The sequence below is a fragment of the Acipenser ruthenus genome, chromosome 2 (genome assembly GCF_902713425.1).
Source record: "Acipenser ruthenus chromosome 2, fAciRut3.2 maternal haplotype, whole genome shotgun sequence".
Lineage (NCBI taxonomy): Eukaryota > Metazoa > Chordata > Actinopteri > Acipenseriformes > Acipenseridae > Acipenser > Acipenser ruthenus.
This window is the reverse complement of record NC_081190.1, coordinates 9,570,181-9,576,860: the sequence shown is the minus strand read 5'-3', so window position 1 is coordinate 9,576,860 and position 6,680 is coordinate 9,570,181.

The following is a 6,680-nucleotide window of genomic DNA, read 5'->3' as shown; positions in this document are numbered from 1 at the left end:
TTTTAAAACCACCTCCCTTTAAAAATGCAGCCTTTAGAAGCAGCAGCCATGATTAGATGAAGGACAGTAGTTAGTAACCATGGTAAACAATAGAAAAGTATGCAAAACACACAATAGCACATTAACCAGGTAAGAAATGAAACCAAGTTGATGGTATAAAGTCTCTTTAAATAAAGAATAAAACAGCCAATGTCTTAGTAAGCTTCACTTGTAAATAATAATAGTTATTCTAAACTAGGTTTTATAAATAAACTGGTAAATCATCACAAAGCTACTAAATGTAAGTTCCTGTTACCAGTTAATGCTGTTCATCAGTAAACTAGCAGTAGCTGGAATGTGTTGCAAGATGTCAGTCTGTCTCCTTCCTATAAATGCAACCTTGACTTAACTGTGCAGAACATTTCAAGATGATCAAGAAGCTTTAACAATACTGTAGGAAACCAAGCAAAATGGATCCAGATGTTCCTAAACTTTTCAACCCGAACAAAAACCTTGCAGGCAATATTTAATGGGAATTGCCATTGTAAACAGCATGATGGATCTACAATGCCCTGACCTATTCAAGTCAATGTCTGAGATACTGTTACTACAGTTTTGATTAAAGTCACTTAATCAAAACTAGTCACACTGTCACGGTTCACATAGATGAATGACAACATCTTGGCTTAGAAGTTTAGCAAAAGAGTCACTGTAGTTGAAGAGTTAGCACCATATTTCTTATTAAGAATAACAGATAATAAATACAAGGACGAGTCTTAAAACACAATAGGGGTCTAGGAATGGAACACAATCCCATGGAAGATCAAATGAAGGAATGTGGGGGTGACAGTAGCTGCCTCTTTATGCTGCCCAATTGGGAAGGTTATCATCCAGCAGAGGAGACTGACAAAAGTTATGGTAGTTCCTATTGTAGAAACGTGCTGTGATTTACAGACACTTTTCATATATTAAGAGTCAGCTCCGGAGTGGACTGCAGAAGGCACCCCTTACCATAATCAGCTAGAAATCTTCTTTGTTCCAGGTGGGGTGCTGCATCAGCTTGCAAACTGCAGGGGGAAAAAACAAGGTTTGACCGATTAGACATTGAACAAATGGAAAGCAAAACAGATTAAACGACTGCACAGCAGTCATCATCAGCAGCAAAGATGTAAGAGCCAGCATTGTTAAGACATTTTGTTTTGCCGTGCTGTTAAAGGAATTAGACTAAATATCCGTGTCTGCTTTCTTAGCGTGTTACCTCAGAATGTAGAGTTGAGTGTTTTAACACATGCAGCTCTCACTGATACTCACTTTGTAAACAAGCAGGCAGCTGGGGTCTCCTGTCAGTCTTTGTGTCTCTCTTCTGTTAGTGGTAAAGTCCCTGAACAGAGCTCTGCAGTAAAATGGCATCTGTTTTCTAGGTTGTGAGCATTATTGTCTGTGTCCAGTTCCACCTGTTGCCCAATTCCAGTCACACAAGCCACTGTTTGTTCTTCCTCCAAGGAGCTGCAGTTACAGTGTATTGGCAGTTCTAATTATGACTATGGATCTAGTTAGGACTATGGATCAGATTTCATTGGTACCAATCTTCCAGCCTTAACTCATTAAGTACCAAACACAAATTTATTAAAAAAAAAAAAAAAAATCAGAACACAAGTTGTATTTATGTAATTTGATGCATTCTCTTTCTAAATCAATATTTCGTCACAGAAAAATAACGTAAATTCTTTGTTTTGATTGATTACAAACTGCTGCGTCCTATTTTGAGGACAGTCAAGTTAGACATGTTCCCATAATCAGACCAGTGAAATTTCACACCAGCTATGAAGCTCAACCCATAGAAAACTGAGCTTTATCATTACTATGGGTAGGAAAACACCAAGAAATTGATCATTTTTAGGCTTCAGCTTCTTATTATATTGAGGCATCATGAAAGAAAGGGTTGTACTGTATTTGCAGAATTAACAGTTACATTTAGACTTAACTTTTGCAGTTAACAAAATGAGAGTAAGTTATCATAACAATATAGTTAAAGAGAACATTTAAATACATTAAAAATGCCTAAAAAATTACAAAGTAGCCTCTACTCAAATGAGGACAGTGACACTTAATGGGTTCATCTGCCCTTACACATTAAGAAATCCAGTTGTAGGTTTCAGATTTCCACTGCAGTTCATCAAGTACAGATCGCATCCAGTGTTTCATTTCGGCATGTTTGTACTTTTCAGATGTATCTGTTCTGCTCATCATTTTGTACCGCTTTTAAATAATAATACAGGCTCCAGGTCCTCTAAAGTCAAATGTTCACCGTCTATACAGTCACTTAAAAAGCACATTCAATTGTCTTAGAGTGTTTATCCATTGCTCAAGTGTTAACCACAGGATTTCTGTTTTCAGTTACATCTGAAGCATATTTTCCACAGTAGCTGTGTGATGTTCATAGCCCCATAATAAATATGATGAGACAAAAAAAAAAAAAAAAAAAAAATACAGTGAGGCTCTGGGCCCTGCGTTTTACATACCCAAAATAAACTTTAATGTAAAATCCCACTTTACTGCCTCAATAAAAAAGAAAAACCAGGCAACTCAGCTTTTAATTATTAACAAAATTATTTGTAAAGCCAGCACTGGGGAATAATTACCGAGGTTTATGGGTCTTTATGGGTTTAATTTGTCAGAATATGGCCTGGGCCAGCATTTCCATTTCTATAAGCTTTTGTTTTGTGTTTGGACTGTTGTGAATGTCTAAGCCCAGATCCACAGTGACGTCATTACCACATTTTAATTGCTGGACTCCTGTTGTGCAGAGCTTTTATTTCAGAGATTTATTTTACAGTAATCATGCTTATTGTGTGGTGCACAAGACACCATTCATACATGTAGTGAAACAGAAAGAAAGATTTTAATCCACACAGACTGGTGGTGGAAGTTTGGCTTGCCTGCCACCTTACAAACTTGGTTCTAACGCAAAGGGAAAGAGTATCGCAATAGAAATACAGGTGACAGTCCGGAAAATACTGTGCAAATGGTAACGTTTAGTCTGGAAAATACTGTGCAAACGGTAACGTTTAGTCTGGAAAATACTGTGCAAACGGTAACGTTTAGTCTGGAAAATACTGTGCAAATGGTAACGTTTAGTCTGGAAAATACTGTGCAAACGGTAATGTTTGTCGTTTATAAATGTGCGTTTGTGGAGGTTCACTAAGGTAAATGATTCAGTGTGCCTTTGCTTTTAGACACTACAATTTGCATCAACGGTATGTGTACAGATTCTACAGATCAGCCAGTTTGACTGTTCAAAAGGTTTTTTGTTTTTCATTTGAGAGGAAACACAAGCGATTGTAATGGTATAAAACTATTGTTCTGAGTGCTAGATTTATAACATTATTCCACTTAACAAACAAACTACAGCAGAAAACAACAAGTAGACACAAATGAACCTAAAATCCAGGGGTAGCTCATTCTAGAAGGACCAGAGTATGAAAGCCATGTTGAGCCAGGTTTAGCTCTAGTTCTTGGCACAGAAAGGGTTCTCTGTACAACACTTCTTAATGCACAAGTCAATGTAGTACGAGACACAATGCTTTTAAGATAAGAAGAAAGCTGATGACAGTATTTATAAAAAAAGTTGTCATTAAATGATCTTTAAGTGTCAAACCACCTTAATTTACTTGCTTATAAAAGGTATACCAGAACCCACTATATATTTTCTCAGTAAGAAAAGTGAGAATGAAAATAAAGAAGAGATTAAATACTTTTTAAACAAGACAAAAACAAATGCATTTAAACATGTTAAAAGATGAAACAAATAAGAAATGCCCTATCCAATATGCAGTACTTGCACTTCAGTTGATTTCTGTGGACAGCTGTTTGCTGGTCGCATGTGTGCAGTGACCTGTGCTAAGAAAACACTTGAACAACCTCACATCACTAATGTTCAATGCAAAAACTAAGATCAAAAAGTCAACACAATATAGAGTTACAGATCAGTTTAGGGATTTTTTTTTTTATCAGACATTCAAAGGGTTCAGACCTAAAGAGGATTTGTTTTCATATGGGCATTATCCATTAATTTTGAAAGCTAGGGTTCTGAAACAGTTACCAAGATAGTTACCAATATACAAATACCGTCTATAATGATATCTATAATGAATCATCATGGGTTTCATGAAGTTCCCCTCTTTAATATCAGTACTCTTTAATATCAGACCCTTCCTCACCAACTACTCCACACAACTCCTCATCCAGGCCCTGGTACTCTCCTGCCTAGACTACTGCAACTCCCTCCTGGCCGGCCTCCCTGCGTCCGCCACCCGCCCACTCAAGCTCATCCAGAACTCTGCTGCTCGCCTTGTATTCTCTGCCTCGCTTCTCCCACGCTACTCCACTGCTCCGCTCACTCCACTGGCTCCCAATCACCGCTTGCATCCAGTTCAAGACTCTTGTACTCGCCTACCGATGCCTTGACCAGACTGCACCCAGCTACCTCCAGAACCTCATCTCTCCCTACACCCCCACCCGACTTCTCCGCTCCTCCTGCACTAAAAGACTGACTGCACCTCCTCTACGCTCCCCAGCCTACAGAGCCCGCTCCTTCTCCACCCTCGCCCAACAGTGGTGGAATGACCTTCCTACGGATGTCAAGACTGCCCAGTCCCTGACCACCTTCCAGTGCCTCCTCAAGACACACCTTTTCAGGCAACACCTGTAAAACTCAACTCTTCCCTTCCGGACAATATAGCATTCTGCCTTTAATGCACTTTAACTTGCACTTATCTTCTCCCTATTTTACTGTATTTAATCTTGAACTTAATCCAATCTGTAGTATTTTGTATTTCACTTGCACTTGTACCTGACGTAACTATCAACACCGTTATCTGCTCTTGAATTGCCTCGATATCAAATCGTACTGTGTTTTGTATTTTCTCTTATTAGGACTGAAGTCATTGTATTTTGTATCTTGCTCTTAATTGTACTGTAATTCTTAATATGTATTTTATTTTGTATACAACTGTAAGTCACTCTGGGTAAGGGCGTCTGCTAAGAAATAAATAATAATAATAATAAATAAAAAACATTTATCAAAATTACCAAAGTATCACATTTTAAAAGTGAAACATTGTTACAGAATGCTCTTGTGGCTCAGAACTTTGTGTTGTCTATGCATAAGCTTGGCTGTAACGATGTCAAAGAAATAAACGTGGTGCCTTACAATCTGATGCACTGCAATTCAATTTTCATCAACAGGAAGTGGTCCTTTATGTACATACTGTTGACTGTTCAAAATAACAAATGTAGGCTCAGAACTTTGTGTTCTCGATGCATAAACATGGCCATAACCATGTCAAAAAACACCATAAAAATGTGAACAGAAATAGGAAAAAAATCTCTCCTTTACATTGCATCTTAAATTGTGTAAGCAGTGTTTTGGCTTGGCGGTTTTCTATTGTACCGTAAAGTGTGGTGAATAGGTTTTTTATTTTATTTTATTTATTCATTTTTGTGTCTAGGTATGTCCATGGATAGTGTTAATTACATGGTGATGTATATTAAAAGTAATTAAATTTGAAAATAGAATGTTTTTAATTAAAAATGAGTGTGTCCCTATTCACCACAACTGTAGGGTGAATACTGACAGACATTGTATTGCTATCTCTATTCTACTCTCTTGTGTATGTGTTTTAAAAAAACATTGACCACTTTAGACAATCGGCAGGCTATTGTAGTGCTCTTTATTGAGGCCATGAAATAACCTTTTCTTTGACAAAGGCATTGCTTCTGCCATCATGATATTCACACAACTAAAAAACACCTTGTTTTTTAGTTGTGTGAATATCATGATGGCAGAAGCAATGCCTTTCAATTTTTAACACAAACATTATTTTCAATAATCATGACAAAAGTATTGGTTTTGTTTTGGTAGTGTCTTGTATTTACCCATCTTGCTTGTTTGGTTGTTAGTAGCTTGTTGATCCCAGAATCTCATCAAGCAGCTTCTTGAAGGATCCCAGGGTGTCAGCTTCAACAACAGTACTGAGGAGTTGGTTCCAGACCGTCACAATTCTCTGTGTAAAAAAGTGCTTCCTATTTTCTGCTCTGAATGCCCCTTATCTAATCTCCATTTGTGACCCCTGGCCCTTGTTTCTTTTTTCAGGTTGAGTTGACATAACATTTCAGAACACCCCTTCTCTTTTCCTCAGGAGGGAGTGTAATAATACCAATGACTTGATCAAAGTGAAAAACACACTTGTCCTCAACGTCTGGCCATCACTGCGGAATATAGGTCTACAAAAGGTACCTCCAAATTCCTGTGCATTTAGTTTGTCTACAGCATACCCCCCAAGGATTCCAAATTGCTCTTCATATTTTCTATGCTTATCCCTGACTGCAGATGAAGCAGTGACATCATCAACCCAGCCACCAGCCAATCTAATGCTATTGAGCCTTCCATCAACAAATAACCAGACAATATTTGTCTAACTGTCAAACGTGCTGATCTCTTTTTTTCAGTGGTAAATTCGTTTTGAAAGTTGGTGCAAAACTGTTTTGAAAGCGTAGCACCAGAGCCCAGAGAGCCAACTGGTGCTAATTATCAAACCCCGCCCTAATCAAGCCCGGGCCCCTCCCCGTGCTCGTCAATTCATTTTAGTGTTGTGTCACAGCCCAGACCCAATGAGAAACTATCATCATCTACTGTATGG